This window comes from Dysidea avara, chromosome 14 (assembly GCF_963678975.1).
Source record: "Dysidea avara chromosome 14, odDysAvar1.4, whole genome shotgun sequence".
In the NCBI taxonomy this organism is placed as follows: Eukaryota; Metazoa; Porifera; class Demospongiae; order Dictyoceratida; family Dysideidae; genus Dysidea; species Dysidea avara.
Genome location: NC_089285.1, coordinates 13,974,513 through 13,993,717, shown reverse-complemented (window position 1 = coordinate 13,993,717; position 19,205 = coordinate 13,974,513). Strand labels below are relative to the sequence as shown.

The following is a 19,205-nucleotide window of genomic DNA, read 5'->3' as shown; positions in this document are numbered from 1 at the left end:
ATATTAAAAGTGTTTAGATGATTAGTTATCGATGAAGACAATATATGTTCAACAAATGCATGTCAATGAAATGGGACGGTAGTTGGAGGGATCTGTACGGGAGCCCCTCTTAAAAATAGGTGTAATAAAAGCACTTTTCCAATCAAGTGGAAGTTTACCTTGGGTGAGGGAAGCATTAAATATCCTTTACACCCCCATCACCAAGATAAAATCATGACAAATAATTCCCTACCATTGATGGGTCATTTTCCTTCTCTCCATCACCATCTTCAAGTAACTCTTGTTTGCTGCCAGCATCATTTGTACAGCCATGGGTGATTGAAGTGCGTATTCCCCATGTGGTGTAGTAGCAATCCCGCCACTAGGCCTCACGTGATACCAGGTGCTTATGCACGATTTACAGGCGCTTGTGGTTAAGTGACGTAATGTCATGAACAGTTGTGAAAAGAGCAATTCCCCAAGAGGGACAAGATCGAATTGTACCGTAAGAGGTGAAAGGCGATCGAAGTGTACCGTAAGAGGTGAAAGGCGAGGTCACCGACCGTAGATTTTGCGTGAAGTCTGTTTCACAGTTGCACTGGTATGACCTTTAATTGTTATGCTTTCTATTTTGCAGGTGTTCGAGCGACACCCTGGGTTAGTATACCTAAATTGGTCAGAACAGTTTCTACGGGTACGCAGTCTCGTGCCGCCAGACCACTAACAGTTTTTTTTGTTTGTTTGTTTTTTACCACTAACACAGTAATACATGGCTTCGCGAGACTACGTGTTGGCCAGACCGCTTTTTCTCAGCACGGCCCTTATCGAATTACAAGTGCCTGCTAGAAAAAGGGGTCTGGTCCAGAATCAATATGTCAACTTGTTTTCACACCCTGGCTATGGGCGCGCGCTTGGTTTACTGAAATTGTTTTTCGTACGTGTGTGTGTACCTACCTATGTTTGCCCATGTGAGCAAAATTGTTTAATGGTAAACAGCAGCCAGGATGTAAGAATTACTTCCACACACACATAAACTTTGCTCTCCAGTGGTTTCTTCTCGGTGGTCTTAAATACGGGTATGGTGACTCTTCGTAAACGGTCTTCCTTTTCAGTTTTATAGATATTCTATAACTTCAAAACAGCATTGAAGGCCTCTTAGGCTACTAGAGATTAGGGCTGAGCGATACTGCCATTTTAGTATCACGGTCGATACTAAAGCCACTATTCACGATACTGAATAGTTCACGATACTTACAAATAAGTCAATCATAGCTGGTGCTACATAGCATATTGCTCAGCTTATATGTGATAGCAAACTAGCCACTATCATCCTTGTTTACAGTAACAGTTATTGTAACACATGCTTTGAGGTTGTTATGGTGTTCACACCTCTCTGCAGGGGAAACCAGATGGGTGGACTTTATCATTTCCAAGGATTCTTAGCCTAGTACTGCATAACAAATGGATTTTTAATGACAGTAATGTACAGGCATGGTATCACGATAGTTAATAACGAAATATCGATACTTTCAAAATATCGCTAAAACGGTAGTATCGCTCAGCCCTACTAGAGATAGTGTATCCTTAAGGTGGGGCGTTACCTGTATTTACGCAAACAAAAATGAAGGGCAGCCTCAAGGCTTTCTCTAAACAATTTACACGATAGACACACTATAAACAAATGAGAAGATACTTCTGTGCATAATTTGCTGTTTAAAGTGGTTTGTTATAGTTACACTTGGTTAGCAGCATATAGCAATGTATTTACAGAATTACACAATTATGAAATACGCCAAGTTACAGTGTTTATAAATCCAATTATCTAGCTGAATTAATATTAAATAGCAATAACATGAATAAAACATGTTGATTAATTGTAGAGGTGTACCGATATAAGAAAACTAAACCGATCCGATATGATATGGATTAATCATTTTCAAACCGATACGATATACCGATATAACTAAGTGTAGCTATTTATGTTTGAAGAACCACATATGCCATGTTTAACTTTATTTTAGCTACTGAAGAAACTATTGAAGACAGTCTTAAGATTATTGGCTATGCTTGGTTATCCATGGTGGTGTGGCCTCTATTGACAGCTCAGACTATAAGGCACCCAAAAATATTTTAATACATGCCCCTGCCAAGATTAGTCCGGATTACTCCGCATTTTAATGGCTTGTAGAGATGGCTGGTTGTTTTATGCTGTACTCTTAGTTCATCTTTTTGCTGTTTCCCCAGGCTCATCACTATGAGTGTTTGTTGTATGATTGATAAGCTTTGTGACAACAAAGTAATTATCCATGCACTTAGATGGCTTTGCGTAACTTATTGCTTTTAGACAAGGAAGATAACTACTGTTTCCCACCCTTGTTAGCTAAATAGTAGGGTTTATAATATGGCTTGATCATTGGACAGTGTCCTCAAGATAGTTCAGTTGTGTATCGGTGTATCGTATCGGTTTTTAGTAGCAATATCGGCTCCCACCGATATAGTAGAAATGTCTATATCGGCCACCGATACGATATGTATCGGTATATCGGTACACCTCTAATTAATTGCCTATGTAGTTCGAATGGGGTATTAACTGCATGGCCGCCTGGTTTTTAGAAGTAACATAACATCAGCTTGTTAATTAACTTTTGTCACAAAGCGTATACTTTTTTTTAACTTTCAAGCCATGTACACACTGGAAATGCCATGAACGCCTGTTGGTAGTTACATGGCTATACTATACATGTGTGTTAAATGGCTATACTATACATGTGTGTGAGGCTGCTTTTCTATAATTGAAAAGAACATGGATCAATTCCTAGTGAAAACGAAAAGGCTAAGAGCGAGCTGATTGTGAGCAAGGAATCAATCTGTGTCCTTTTCAGTGTTAGAAAAACAACCTCAGTGTTTCTCATCACTGCTAACACTCATTACCGCTACCACTCATCACCGTTACCAACAATTGTTCGTGGCATTTCCAGTACGTATGTGGCTTGAAAATTAAAAGGGAGCATAGTTTTATGATGGAAGTAGATTAAACACCTTGAGCTCTAGCTCATGGTGTGAAAGTGGGTTGACATATGATTCTGGACCAGATCCTTTTTCAGCAGGCACTTATAATTCTAATCGATATACACCATGCCAAGAAAAGCAGTCTGATCATGCAAGACTACCTACATGTATCCTTATAACACTCATAGTACAACTGAATAGTATGTGTAAGGAGAATATCGTGTAAGTATGTAACCATGTGTTGGTGCAGTATGAAATGGATAGCTGACTGGACTCTGATCAACAAACAATCACTCACAAATCAAAGTTTCAATACTACTGAAATTGTTTTTGTCACTAGTGATCCTCCTGTAAAAGACCTCGTTCTCCAAGCCTTAATGTGTTTGTGTTGTTGTATTGTTGCTTATGTATGTTTTCTATATTGGTGCTGTTGTATGTAAGAACTGCTTTCACAGAGCAGTCGTTAGGAACAGGCAACTCAGTGCCTTATTTGGGAGTAAACAAAACAAGACTAAACACATTCCTTGTAACCCCATTGATTAACACATTTGTCTAATTAGTTTATTGGTAGTGCTCGTGTCTCATCATCTTAGTATGCAGGGGGCAACAAACAACTTTATTTGAAATTTCCATTCTGTTATTACTACACACTTAGTGTATTTATATTAATTCTCATTCTAGTCTAGCTTATGAACAGGAGTGTATAATCAGTGGAATGGACTACTGGAATGGGAATGGTGGAATGGATTTTTTTTATTTTTAAAGTTTAATATCATTTTTTTACATCCAAATAAGTACTACTCCCCTTGAGTAAGCAAATAAATATAGAATTCCCCACTGAAGTCATCTCATTTAACATACTTTTCCTCACCACAACACTTGTATGACTTATAACTCAATACTTTATTACTTGTCTAAAACTAACTGTCTTAATGAAAGTTCAGTTCAGTATGCAATGTGGCACTGCCACAATGAACTTTGGCTTAAATTTTGTTTTGTGACAATTGTGGAAAAGGCCATTGTAAACGCTTACAAGATAGTTTCATTTCACTTTACCCAGAGATTTCGCTTAGGCTCCTATAGGTTAGCATAGTGGTAAACACCTCGTACAGACTCTGCCTTCTGTATTTGTACAGTACCTAACTAAATAAATGAATACTTCCAAGAGTTAATAATAAGTCTCTTATTATTAACTCTTGATACTTCATTATACAGTGAATGTACTTTTACAATTAATGCATGCATGTAATCAGCTAGCTAGCTAGTTTTTTACCGTTTGGGGGAACAAGGGTTAAGTCAGGAGTCTTCTTGGTATTCCCATTACACTGCCATTGTGTATGTTCATAACTGACTTTACGTACATTACATTGGTAAACTTTGTCTACGGTGAGGTGAAGTATGCTAAAAGAGCTGACTTTAAGGAGAATCCTATTTACTTGCTTACTTAACGGGAAGAGTTGTACTTACTTGAATGTGAAAATCATATTGAACTTTAAAAAATTCCATTCCACTGTTTATACACTTCCCTTATGAACTGGCACGTAGCTATACAGGGGATTTATTACTTCTTGCAACTAGAGGTGTACCGATATACCGATACGTATCGTATCGGTGGCCGATATAGACATTTCTACTATATCGGTGGGAGCCGATATTGCTGCTAAAAACCGATACAATACACCGATATACAACTGAACTATCTTAAGGACACTGTCCAATGATCAAGCCATATTATAAACCCTACTATTTAGCTAACAAGGGCGGGAAACAGTAGTTATCTTCCTTGTCTAAAAGCAGTACGTTACGCGAAGTCATCTAAGTGCGTGGATAATTACTGTTTTGTTGTCACAAAGCTTACCAATCATACAACAAACACTCATAGTGATGAGCCTGGGAAAACAGCAAAAAGATGAACCAAGAGCACAGCATAAAACAACCAGCCATCTCTACAAGCCATTAAAATGCGGAGTAATCCGGACTAATCTGGACTAATCTTGGCAGGGGCATGTATTAAAATCTTTGTGGGTGCCTTATAGTCTGAGCTGTCAATAGAGGCCACACCACCATGGGTAACCAAGCATAGCCAATAATCTTAAGACTGTCTTCAGTAGTTTCTTCAGTAGCTAAAATAAAGTTAAACATGGCATATGTGGTTCTTCAAACATAAATAGCTACACTTAGTTATATCGGTTTGAAAATGATTAATCCATATCGTATCGGTATCGGATCGGTTTAGTTTTCTTATATCGGTACACCTCTACTTGCAACACAGAAGGCAAAATTCAAAAAGCATAAAGCATCATATGGCTTCTTTAATTGACCAAAGAATATTGTTCTATAGTCCATATTAGGAATGATAACAGTAAACTACCATCATAATGGGAGTGAACTACACATGTTTGTGGCTAGTTAACATGTAAGAAGCCATACCACGCTCTACGCTTCTTCACTCTGCAACGTTGCAAGAAGTAATACGCATATACGTTCCAAGTTTCCTTGGGTAACAGTTTTATTCTTCCAGTGTCATTGAAGCTTTGTGTTGTCATCTTGTGATAACACATTCTTGAGTTACACAATTTAGAAAAAGCATCTGTTCAACTGCTAACATTAATACTTATGGCATCTCGTCTAGTGCTGTAGTTAACCCAGCCAGTGGTGATAATTCAAGTGCTAATGATATAAAATGTCCATACAACTACTGCAATGTATTGCTGGAGCAGGTTGCATTAAAGAGTGACTTATAGTCTCATTGTGGAGAAATAAGCGGAGAATATTTTACGGTTAGAAGTAGCCATGTCTCTTTTACGGTGCAGGGTCTGCTGGCCATCACTAAACGAAGTAGTGTAGCTCTGTTGTGTACACCACAAAAGGAATTGCTGTCCAGTTTGATCCTGCATTTTGGACCAATAACCTGCTTCCAAAATTGGTAGTGATAACCAGGGGCGGAGCAAGGGGAGGGACACAAACAGGCTAAGTTGTAGATGGTTGGGGAGAGCAGATTCTCTTGTTTAATAGTTGTAATTTTAAGTAGCAATGATCATTCCTTAGTAGGTTGATTTTTGTCATTATGGCCTTTGCAGATGGTTGTGAAGTCTTAAAATCTGTTTTAAAGGCTATGAAAGTCTCAACACCAGCAGAGTGATAATTATTTTTAGAGGTGCTTTGTGCATACAAAGGTGCCGGGTGACAGCTTGACAGCTGTTTAATTTTGGTTCCAGTGAGTTTGCAATAAATGTGGCAATATGTAGTTTTCATGAGTTATATAGTGTGAGTTATAAGGTGAATAGTATTTCTATCAAAAGAAGTAGCTATAGCTCTTTTACAGAGTGGGAGGGGGGGAGGAGGGAATTTGTCCCTAATGCTCCATCCTGGATCTGCCATTGATAACCGCTTTGTCCCAGTCCCAGCCATTGTTTGTCTGTTCACCTGCTAGGAATGAAAACTCACAACTTAAGAACTGAATAACATATGTTAATGGTGTACTGTAATTTTGTCTGATACACAATAGCTGTATTAATTGGTGATACATTTACATGTAAAATGTGTTAATTTAAAGCATTACTTCGTACAAACTGCAAATTGACTACATATGGATCAGCAGAGAATTGCAAGTACTTGAGAATAACTTGACAGCAAATAATGCAGTCTATTTTAGATACATTGGGTGTCAATAACAATATTATTATTCGTTGTCTTCATCACTAGACACATTGCAGTCAGCATCATATTCATTATCTTTAGAATACATAGATTGAAAACACTTTTTGACTTTGGTGATGTCTTGATCATCCATAAGAGGAACTGAAAATTAACAAGCACACTACACACAGTCACCATTTGATTGGCTATCCTGGATAACGTGATAGGTAGAATGCCCTTCATGTATATTGAAAAATTAAATTGGGTTATTTGCGACCTTCAAGTACTTCTTCAGTAGGAAGTTTAGTACGATCTTCCAAAAATGGTGGGATGTTTATATCAACATCAATTAGGTTAAGTTGATCTTGAATTGTAATTCCGCAACCTGCTATAACAGATATTCCTTGCTTCCCCTTTTACTTCTCCACTACTCCAGACGTACAAGTTAGCTCAATGTCTGATAGATAGACCCCATGTATACTGCAAACATGAAGCTTATGGCACCATTCAGAGTGCACCCCACTAAAATTTGGAGGTGTTGTAATGTTTGTAGTAGGACCACATTGACGATTGTAATTCATGGCATTACAGATGTCAGACCTCTCAGTAATCCATTGGAGAGTTGAGAAGGCTAACAGTACTTGACATCAACACGCCCCTGTCTTTGGAATCTTCTGGGCGGTTCTCTCTCCTTCAGCAGCTCTAATTTTCTGGTTGCCTGTCAACTGGGCTGCACAGTAGCTGCAGATGGGTACAATTAGGCAACACAGCTCAATTCTAAGTTGGATCCCACCTCATCTACTTCTGTGAAGGCTCTGCTGTATCAAAATATACTCTTTAGCTTGTAATTACTCAGTCCACACATTGGCTTTCCCATTATTTCATGATGTCAATTCCTTTGCTTAGAGTTTGCAACGATCCAAGCAAAAAAATCAATGAGAACACTGCTACCTTTTTCATCCTGCAACAACAAACAACTAAGGTAGTTTGCTTCGTTCATGAATAATACAGGAGGTGAGATGTTATATTCTCTCAACCTTGACCAGTTAGGTACAACTTTTGACACTTTTTCTACATAATGTTTAGATTTTCTTCTGTCTGCAGTGCTACCAGCAATATCAGGAATCTTTAAGTCACATTTTATTTCTGGCAGGTAATTTAACAAAGAAGTTGACCATGAATGTAATCAGGAAATCATTGCTGAAGAGAATGATTCAGCATCTATATATGTTTTTTCATAAGCTTCTAGATTTTGAAACATTAGTTCATTGGCAAATCTATCATATTCATCAAACAAAACCATAAACTTCTCTCCCTCAAATTTTCGAGCTAGGCATACCATAGACAGTGTAGTATCTTCAACTATAGTGCTTTGAACATCAAGTCCATACTTCTTGCAACAATCCTCTACACCATCATTTATGCGACGGGTGAAATTTTTATAAATATCTCTTGTAATGGCGATATCTGTGTTGGGTTGTAGAGTAGAAAACAAGCAATTATGTCAGTGTACTAAAATTAATTGTAGTGTTTATATGTCTCAATCCTGATTAAGCATTTGTCCATTTTACAACAAGCTGCATGTGTGCTATAACCTCACCGTGTACCGAAACGTAACTACCTCACCGTGTACCGAAACGTAACTACCTCACCAAGTAAGTTTGTGCACAGTTATAGTATAATTATCTCCTACCTATGATTATACTACTTATGTACATACGCTAACTGTAGTATTGGGCCCTTATAGGACTCAACGTGACTAGCCTAGATAACTGGTCATGACTTGTAAAGCACACATTTTTATACAGACAGAATACAACCATACAAGTACATTCATGTGATAGACATGTGATGTTTACACAGGATGCAAGTGTTATGCGTGATAGTCACATGTTCATTAACGTACCACTACACTAACTGCAAGAAAAGATTTAGTGTATAAAGATACGTAGGTAACAAAGTGTATGAAACATATATTGACACCAAAAATAATGGGTGCTCTAGGACGAGGTCACATCAGGGATTTCCGAGGGGATTTCAGCTTGAAGATGTCTGTGTAGCTATTGAAACAAACACATTGGTTTATACAATCTCTAAAAGTGTGGCTAGTAGCTCATAGTAGCCTCATACTAAAGCGTCTGATAGTTTCTGACATCCTACCAGAATGCCATATGAAGATCGCCAAGCACCTGTGTAGGAACAAGCAATACATAGCTTAACAAGAATGACAAAATAACTACATAGCTGGCTACATACAATAAGCATTAATAATCAGCTAGTTGCTTCCTACCCACCAAAATGTGGTGTAGTACGATCGTAGTTTCCATCTTAATGTGTCTCGAGTAAATACCATTAGTGATTGCTCTATTAGTGCATGTTAATCTTAAATGATATTTCTTTCTAAAATTCTCAGGCATGCACAAAATCATACATGCATTGGTTCAATTATTGTGTCGTCTTTTAGACATTGTGTTGCTGATATAGACTTCTGCAAAAAAAATACCATGTAAGAGATTACTTTAAACATACTAATGTCACCAACCTGCCATGTCTAGATTGAAATACAATTGTTTCCACCAAGTCTGATGAGCTAATTCTATTTAGTTATGACTTTGTACCTTTGTTTGTATTTAGACTGTAAACCTCACTTTATGACGGCAGGCTTCATATCTACTTTACTTCACTAATGATTGTGGTCCTAGTGTTCACCATCAGAGTCATTCACACACAGAGTGATTTTGAGGGTGACAACTAGTCCACCACAGTCAATAGATTAACACTGCCACATGTGTCACTAACATAGTCCTGGATATCAACTCTTGTAAAGGTCACTGAATTGTGTGACCTTGAGAGTTGATGTCTGGCTAGCTATGTTAGATTAATGTTGTTTTCAAGATTCTATTAGTGAATCCATCTTGGCAATATTTCATGTGGTGTTTCCATTTGTTTAACCATTAAGTGTGATTGATTTATCATCATACTCCACTCCCTTGACTACAAAAGTTGTTAGTTCTGCTTGAATACATCTCCAGAAAACTGAGAATAACCATCTCTCTGAGTTTTCACTTCTATTTTCTGTGCTTTGGCTATTGTACTTGATCATATAGCTTGTAATGAAGTGGTAGCAAATGGTATACCAACAAGGCACTTTACAGTGTTTTTTGTGGTGTGCCAAATCCGTTTTCCTCCAAGTCGCGTACACTTGTTTGTGCCATAAGGTGCACTTTGGCCTCTTTGGCGCTGATAAGTTCCTGGTGCAATTAATGAAATCCTTTTTTTAGCAGGCTTCATATCCATTCCACATCACTGATGATTGTGGTCCTAGTGTTTATCATCAGTCATTCACCCACAGAGTGATTTTGAGGGTGACAACTAGTCCACCACAGTCAGTAGACAAACGCTGTAACATGTGTTACTAGCATAGTCCTTTGTGTGCCCAGTTGGGCAGAGGACTGAGCCAAGTTGTAGTTACCCACATAAAATAGCTCAATTTAAGTATTTATTCATGCTGTACAAAAGTTCATGGTTTTATTTACAATTATACATTCATGCAATACAGTTCCTCCCTGACCTGATGAGGTAGTCTGCCCATTACAAGACCCATCAGCAGATATCTGCAAGCTCAACATCTTCTGAATTACATGCATGGGCATGGGACGAAGCATAATGGTCATTTCACCATAGATTAGTGCCCTTTATAATCTATAACTTCACTTTTGAGTTATTAATTAATAGTTGGGGTGTGCGAATCATCTGTATTTTTCGTGGTGACTAGATTCATTGCAAACGCACCTCTACTGTCTTTCATTTGTATCGCTGTGTAACAGGCTGGAAATAGCTGAAAGAGAAGCATAATTAATGTCCACTTCACTTTTGAGTCAATAATTTTGTGCTCAGACAAAAACATTACCTCTAGCGCCATCCTTTATTTTGCGGTATGTGCTGGTTCACTAGTCATAATGATGTTACAAATAAGTAAACAAACAAGTATAAAGAAGAATCAGGAATTTTAAGTTTGATTAGGGATCATAGAAAAGAAATAGTGACCTAATTCTGAAATCACTATCATACAGTTATAGTAGGGACCACAAAGGAGTAGGCGTGGCCCACGAAATAACCACCCAAAAACCAGCCTCAATTTTCCCAGATTACGATGAAGTAGTATTGGTTAGGTAAAACTAAGCCCAAAGAAGCTTTCAGATTGAGCCGAAACACCTTCAAAAAAATTGCTACGGAATTTTAAAAACAATTTATTTAGTGGATTTTTCTACTGACTGAGTAACTGACTGACTGAGTAAGTAAGTAACTGACTGATGCCTTCAGACAAGCATGACTCAATAATGGCTAAGGCTATGGGCTTGATTTTTTCACTGTTCAATGCCCAAGAGGTGCCTTTTGGCATACTACAGTACGTACAATTGCATTCTTCATGGACTTACCAGTGTCCTCCTTTGTGTCCCATCATCTTTGCTGACAGCGAAAAATGTTGATTTGGCAGTAGCACATGATGGCTTCCCTTTGTAACAGAAATTGTCCATATTTTTCATAGAAGCTATTTTGATTGCAGAGGAGCTTTTTGAACAGTTCTTGATTCGTATTGCTGTGTAACAAGTTGAACGTAGCTGACAACGAAGCATTATGAATACTTCAATTTTCAGATGATGATTGATATAGTTGGGGTGCGCGGCACCATTTCTTTCAGTATATACTGAGTCCTTGTAACTAGGTTAGGTAATTCTAAGGCTGCAGCACAAGTTGTCAGACCTTCAGTGCTGGTCACTGTAAAGCATTAATAATAATAATAATAATAATAATATACGTGGATTGCAGAGGTGCTTATTGAAAAGCTCTTGATTCATAATGCTGTGTAATGGGTTGAACATAGCTGATAACGAAGCATAATGGATACTTCACTTTTCAGACGGTAATTGATATAGCTGGGCACACGGTGCCATTTCAGATGCGGTATGCGTGGTTCACCAATCATAATAATTATTTACAAAAAAAGTTAACAAACAAGTACACAAAAAATTGGAATTTTCAACTAGAGTAGGGACCATAGCACATCGATAAAAAGTACTGAAACAAGTTGGAGTAGTCCATGATATTAATCACAGTAAAACAATAAGAAGTGTTAAATCCCTACTGTGCTTTTTGTGTACTTGTAATAATCAGGAGCGCATCAAATCCTATGGACAAGGGAGCATGAAACTCCGTAAACACCGAAATTCAACCATGGCTGCCATGTACTATAGTAAGTAAGTTTCTGATTAGGATATTATGCAGAGGCGCATGCTTGAGTACATCACGTTTCCGCTGCAACGAAGCAAAGCTATGGAAACAAAGTCCAATGACAGGTTTAGCTGGACAGTCTTTCTACCGTCACTAATCATGTGAAATCACACGAAATTACTCCACTTGACTATTCCAAGCTCTACTTTCGACTCGACAATCTTCCTATCAACGCAGCTTTACATAACACAATGGAGTAGCAGCCCATTCCTGTTGCGTGTAAGAATGATGTAATCAATTATATACATAGTAACACTGGACGCCATGTTTGAATTTCGCCTGTAGTATTGGTAGTGTACGGAGTTATATGCTCCCTTGTGCATAGGATTCAATGAGCTCCTAAAATAATATAGTAACAATTGTTCATTACTCAGTTCATAAGATTATTACATTACGGTTCTTATATTGTAGAAAACTAAATTTCTTTTTCTTTGCAATAAGCACCAGCATAGAGTTACATCATGCTATTGCCGCCTCACGCTTTTGCAGTCCTAAGCTCGTGCCCACTACCTTCGATCCCTTGTCTACTGTTGTAGGCATAGACTCAATGGCTTCCTGGTTGTTGGCAAACAACTTCATGTAGAAAATGTGTGTTAATGAGTCTTCTACATGGAGGCAGTGGTATCCCTCCATTCCATTCAACATGGAAGTGATAGGGCTTATGCACAAGCAAAAGAGCAGAGGTGAAAGTGAGTCACCCTGAAACAAGCCCCTCTTTAACTGGATTTTCTAAGTCAAATAATAAGCAATTTGTTTTCTAAATTGCAATATTTCGTTGATGTGTAGCATTTGTCAAATGTGCTTCTTGCTAATTTAGGCATGTGAAGTTTAGTATAGTGCGTTTGTACATATAGTTTACCTGTGACTTGTCATCTTCAGGTTTATTGATGGATCTCATAATTGCTGTGCTGTTCTGTTGACAGGTCAAGCATAAGTCAGTACGTGGTTTGGCATTGAGAATGTGTGGTAGTGATTTCCTCCAGCATGCGTAAAGGAGTTGTTTGCTACCAGGAGCTCATAAGTGTTACGAGGTTTCCTCCAGTAAGCGCCGCTATAGTAAGTGCAAAGTACCGATAATCAATGATAGTATGCAATAAGTTGATGAAAATGTTAGGACATGCCTTTGATCAGAAATTTGCAAGACTTGTTCAGACACAGAATCAAGACACATGGCAGTGTGTTGTTCCCGGCATGCCATGCTGTGAATACATTTGCAGGAAAAACTGATTTTCATGCATACTAATTAAGTTTCATGCTCCCTTCTTAAATTGGAATCATTTCTTATACTACAAACAAAGCATCCCACACACCAAACTTGAGCAAGATTGCCTACTGCAATCATTAAATGTGGGCCTGCAATAATTGGCTTTATTTCTGTATTTTTTTTTCTTCTGGTTCAGGGGGCTTAGATTATTCTTTCCTCAATTTAGTGCATATCTCACCCTTATCCTTGCCTCTGGTGGCAACTGTTATCCTTTCACCTGTCATCATTTCATCTGTTGAATCACACAAAAACAATTATGTATACGGTAAAATTATGATTTATAGGAAATGACACAGGTTATCATTTGATAAGTAATGACACTAACATTTGCCTCACATCTTAAAAGCATCATGGCTAAACTTGGTTTATATTTGGAGAAATATTTATCTAATTACAGTTCAGTTCATGTGCCACTATCTATTAACTACAAATCTATAGTTGTTCTTCGGATTGATGGGGGGTTCCATACAACAAGATCTAACAATTATGTTGCCATTTTTGATCATCAAGCCAGATTTCCTTTTTTTTAAGTTCAGTTACCAACCTTTTGTGTTTTTCACATTCAATCTTTGTTCTATCTAGAACTACAAAGACCTTTTTAAACTGATCATGGTGGCATAATAAATATGAACGAGAAACAACAATAGCCTTGTCATCTATACACTCAAAACAGACCAACAAAGGTCTGTGCTTATTTTCAATCCTTCTTCCCAGGCATATGACTCTATTAATTGGGCATTTAAGACCATAAGCAGTTTCAAGTAAAGATGAAGCAGAAAGTTTGTCAGCCTCTCTGTCTTTAGCCTCTGGTAAATTATAGATAGCAACATTCTTTTTCCTTCTATCCCGTAGCACAGGATGCAGATACATGATGTATAACTGGAGTAACTCTCATGTTAGAAGTACCAAAAGGAACAGACGAATCCTGGAGTGACTTTGAGAATGAATCAACCTCCTCCATTAGGCCAGACTGGCTTGATAGTAGATTGGCTGGCTGGTGGTGGCATCTGTTTGGCTGGCTGGTGGTGGCATCTGTTGGCTGGCTGGTGGTGGCATTGTTGTTGCCTGAAACATTAAGATGAGTAGTTGCTTAGAATATGTTAAACCCATTACAAAATGCAAATGCGTAGCTCGATTTTCTTGAGCTTTGGTACACTTTAATAAACATGTATTGTGCTACAATCACTTACCAAGTTTGGTGGAAATTTGATTAATAATCATAGAGCTATGGGCACAGCTATAAGCACAGCTATAAGCACTGCTATTGCTGGCGCTTATACATGCCTTCAGCACTTATAAACTCCTGTTGCTACGTACCTGGTTATCTCCATCACCTTCTTTGAATGCATCAGAATATTCTACTCAAGACTGAGTAACTGTCTGCTGTAGTCATAGACCTGAAGCAGATTCAAGATCACACATAGTAATGAATATTTTACCTCATCATTAATTGCAACTGGCTTCATGTTAAATTCAAAGCATCTGATTTTGAAAACATCTTGCAATATTTGTGTTTAATATGCCAACATACAACACCATCAAATGTACAATTTAAAAAATGACATGTTGTTCACAAGCATTCAGGACAGAAATTTTGCTGTAAAAGCTGGTCATGTGATGGTCATGATAATAGCTGTAAAGCAATGTTTTCTGCACTATTTAAGCACATTGAAGATTTTCATTTGGCAAGTCACTGTGGTAAACTCTTGATTTAAGTGCATAGGCATGCACATTACAGGTAAGAATAGGCAATGTGGTGCCAAACTTCTGTCTTAGACCACTTATATGTTTGAAATGGTGACTGAAAAGGGCATACTGTCTGTCACAACTGAAGATGTAAGCAATGTCACCATCTAGTTGATATTTAGTTACAAGGATATTGATGGTACTGACTAAGCACCTGTGCATCAATGCTCTGCTTGATGGAAGGAAACAAGGCAACAATTTTAAAAGGATTAACTTTCTTGTTGCCAACTTTATCTACAGCTCTCTGTCTCAAGATTTATAGCAGCCATGGCCACATTCATAGGTTGGTAATTCATCCCCTTTCCCTTTTGAACTTCTTTAGGTGTAATGCTGGTATTATTAATAGCTGTATTGGAAGCGTTTTCCAGCACATAGGGAGCTATTTTCCATTCAGCAGGAGCTGTATGATTGTCCTCGTCCTCGCTAAAATCCACCTTCGTCCATGAGTCTTATAGTCTACTGGATGTGTATACACTAAATGGCAACTGTAAGGGCCTGATGGCATATGCACCATTTTCCCATCCCCATTCACTCTTTGTTTGGTGGATACAGTGTATATACATCCTTCATCTCCACGCACCTTGACACCTGGACAGTACAATCTGTTCATTCTTTAGCATGGTAACTTTTCCATCCAGTTTCACAGTTATATTTGCCTCAGATAAGGTTTTAGTCACTATTTTTCTTAATGATGTGGGGCTTAAGTTTTGATTTATTTCAAACTTTCTTCTGTATGACTGCTTCTTTGGATGCATTCAACCACTTGTCAACAATTGTTGACAGTAGATCCAAGGACATCACAATAGCTGGGTTCTCAAAAAAACCCTTCTCCTTTTGAAAACAAACACAACCTTCAATGAACTTCAATGCAATTGTTGAAAGGCCCAAACACAAATAAAAACCAGAGATGAATTGCAATATAGATTGTTTTATTCCAAAAAATAATGTCCCCATATCTTGTGCCACTTATATACACTCCACTACCCCAGCATGTATCTGCCTTGTCTATTACATTTTGCATTTCGTTATGTCCCTCAATGTAATCACTGCTAGCTCTCATCAGTGTACCTACTAACGGTGTCTCGGTAACAGAAGCATATGGTGAGCATGTCCGGAATGTGAAGCATGATACTTTCACACCTCTTGTTTTTTCTGTTGCTGATGGCTTGGGACTGATCACTACAACTTTTAACATAGGAATAGAGATCGCTGAAAAAAGTAAAGTAACAAGAGTCAAGCAAGCTAGTATGTTAAACACACAGAGATTACTCAAATAAATATTAGATATGCAGAAGCATTCTGATCTGTCCCTGATTTATGGAGAAACTACTGTTTTTTCATTTGTTTCTATCATATCCATTGAGTCCAAATAGAGATCTGTGTGTATTTAACATGCTGACTTGGTTTGACTCTTATACTTCTTTCAGCAATTTCTATTCCCATGTTATAGTTTTTAAAATTGTTTTTACACTACAATAATAATAAGATGAACAAAATGGTAGATTTCAGTTTTTAAAAATACTTTTATCAGGTCCTCTTGACTTCATATTTACTAATAGACTTAAACTTCTAAGGCTTCTTAAGTATGATCATACACATAAAACGTACAGGGAATGTTTGATTATAAGTGGCAAGAATCACAAGTGAAACTGCATGGGTATCTGTGGTAGGTTATCAAAATTACTATAAAACCCAAAAATTTAAATATCCAAGAAAATGACCCATATTAATTTTTTTATTAGTGATTCTAAATAAAAAGCAAAGGTTATAATACCACACATTACGATATGGTGAATCAAACCAAAAAACATTCAGCAAATTAATCTTAGCTTACCACCACAGACTTTGACAACAATTCATTGCGAAGTTTTGATTGAATATACCATGTAACTTGCTTTGACTGCTTTAAAACTTGTCCATGTTCTGAACTAAAATCCCACAGTAAATTAATACCTGTATTGTGATAGAAAATATAAAGAACAAACCCTGACTCTAGCACTTCAAATTCTTGCTGTATTTTAGTAACATCATTTTTGACAACAAAAAAAACAGATCAATGGTCAAGACTGTTGACAAAGTGATGACACATCCACTTGGTTTTTGATTGCACACGAATGAAACACATGGAGAGACTTAGTTTGTCTGTTCTCATGGTCTTAAGTTCTTGTTAAGGTTGTCCCCAACAATTACGAATCCCTTACACTGTTCCATAGTCAAGAAATTAGTGGTCACATTGCTGATATTTTTTTCTTAAATTATATGTAGTGTCCAGTGGGAACTTACGGTAATCAGCAGAGCAGCAGAATTCATCAACTCTGGGCACATAATAGAAGTCATACTTTATTCATCTATGTCCTTTTATGCATACCCAGTGACACTTTGTCTGTGGATATTTTACCACTTCTTTTGTAGGGTGAATAATTTTTTTTGAAAATGTTTATTAAACAGCGAAGCATTACATTTCATCATTTCTTAATGGTATAAACAATGGTAATTGAAATATTAATAGTCTTGTTTTCATCATACACGGTACTTTTGCCATGGATGTTGAGCCACTGGCATTTTACATGAACCAGGTGAAACAACCACATAACGTATTGTTTACAATGCATACACGAAAGAAACTCACTGAAACAACGACACAGCTGTTCTGGAGTCTTTATTTCATCCTGAAGCGGCAGAAAGAAGGTTCTGGCTTTACTACACACAACATGCCATGATGTAGAATATTTTATTGTAGGATTAGAACTCTAATCACTTGCACGTCGTGTTCTATGGTGAATCAAGCTTCCCTAGCTCAATCCAACAAATGATAGATATCTGTGAAAGTTTGATGCATTAACTTTTCAGAGCACAGCTAGCTGATTTGCCTGCAGTTTTTGATTTTTTTAATGAAAAAAAAGAAACAGGAGATCTACAATAAACGTACACTGCCTTTGTATATCAGCCCACGTATATTATCGGTGCAGCCATGCATAGCGACATGTTCAACCTGCTGGAAAAGAGGGTTTGACATGTGACAGCTTCTAGATCATGTGATCTGATTAACTTCTATGCATGTGTGAGAGACACTATCCCACTAACACAGTATGTGTGGTCTAATTATTATTGTTGTATGCACAGGGATACTTTGTGGCAGCTCAAAGGTTAGCGTGATACTATTTTTAACACATCACAACAAACAGATCACATGACCTGGATGGGGTCTCTACCGACAAACTAGATTACAACAATCATCACTTCTGAATCAGTTCAAATACAACATAACATATTATTGAACATCATCAATATTGATGAATCTGTCTCTATCAGAAACTTCTTTAGAACACTGCATTCTCCAGAACAACCTAGGCAAAAATAAATCACATTTGTATTATGTTACAAAAGCACATGTATTCATGGCCACTATTACACATGCACTAACACCACTCACGCATGCATGCGTACACACATTCGTACACACAAACTCACTTACTCCCTCACTAAACACACTCAACCAATGAATCATTGAATAGGTAACAATATTCTTTGGTCTTGTTATATGTAATGTCAGCTTCAATGAACTCTGCTTTGGCCAAGATTTCAGACATTAGTGGATTTATTATGAAAATATATTGGATTCCATTCTCTACTCCAGCTATTATTAAATATGGCAAGGGATCAGCAGCAGAGTAGATTGTCCTCCAAGATTTCAAGATCTCCAGATTTCATGGGACTTCAAGATCCCACTGGGATTTCAAGAGCTCAACTGGGATTCCAAGACCTCATGATCATTGGGGGTTTTAAGATGCCACTGAAGTTTCAAGATATGCATCTATTTTTGTAGATCTTAACTAGATGATGAATGTTGAGATTTTAAAATATTACTAGGACTTATATTTGTACAAATGCACCTTTGATGGTACCATTCTTTACATCTCTTTCCATCACACTGGATCGTTTTGAAAAAGAATGTGCAGTAGCAGGGATTGTACCAGTAGCAGGAATTGTACATTTTGAAATCTCGGAATCATAAGGCTGTTTATGCCTCACTTACCTTCTTGAAAGAGCCAGATAGCAGTTGATTTTCGAATGAAAACTGTTTTGCCTTGTTATTTCAAAAAAAGCAGAAAATTGCTTTGCGGACTTTCTAACCTGATTGTCTGCACACTCATACATTGGTATGGCAGTGGACAGTAAACACTTAAATGATTTGTGGCACTCTTTGAAGTGTTCTTTGACAATTGGATCAAGAAGATTACACTTTGATATCTAAGTCATAAGTAATTTGTTCTAC

At 37.5% G+C, this 19,205-nt stretch overlaps 1 long non-coding RNA gene across 1 annotated transcript in view; it reads left to right on the top strand.

Moving 5' to 3' along the window:
* Window positions 1-385: 385 nt before the first annotated feature.
* LOC136244914 (uncharacterized) overlaps window positions 386-19,205 on the top strand; it is a 33,800-nt gene continuing 14,980 nt past the window's right edge. Inside the window, exon 1 of the long non-coding RNA XR_010695648.1 lies at window positions 386-580. This is a non-coding gene — a long non-coding RNA (uncharacterized lncRNA). The remainder of the gene's footprint in view (window positions 581-19,205) is intronic.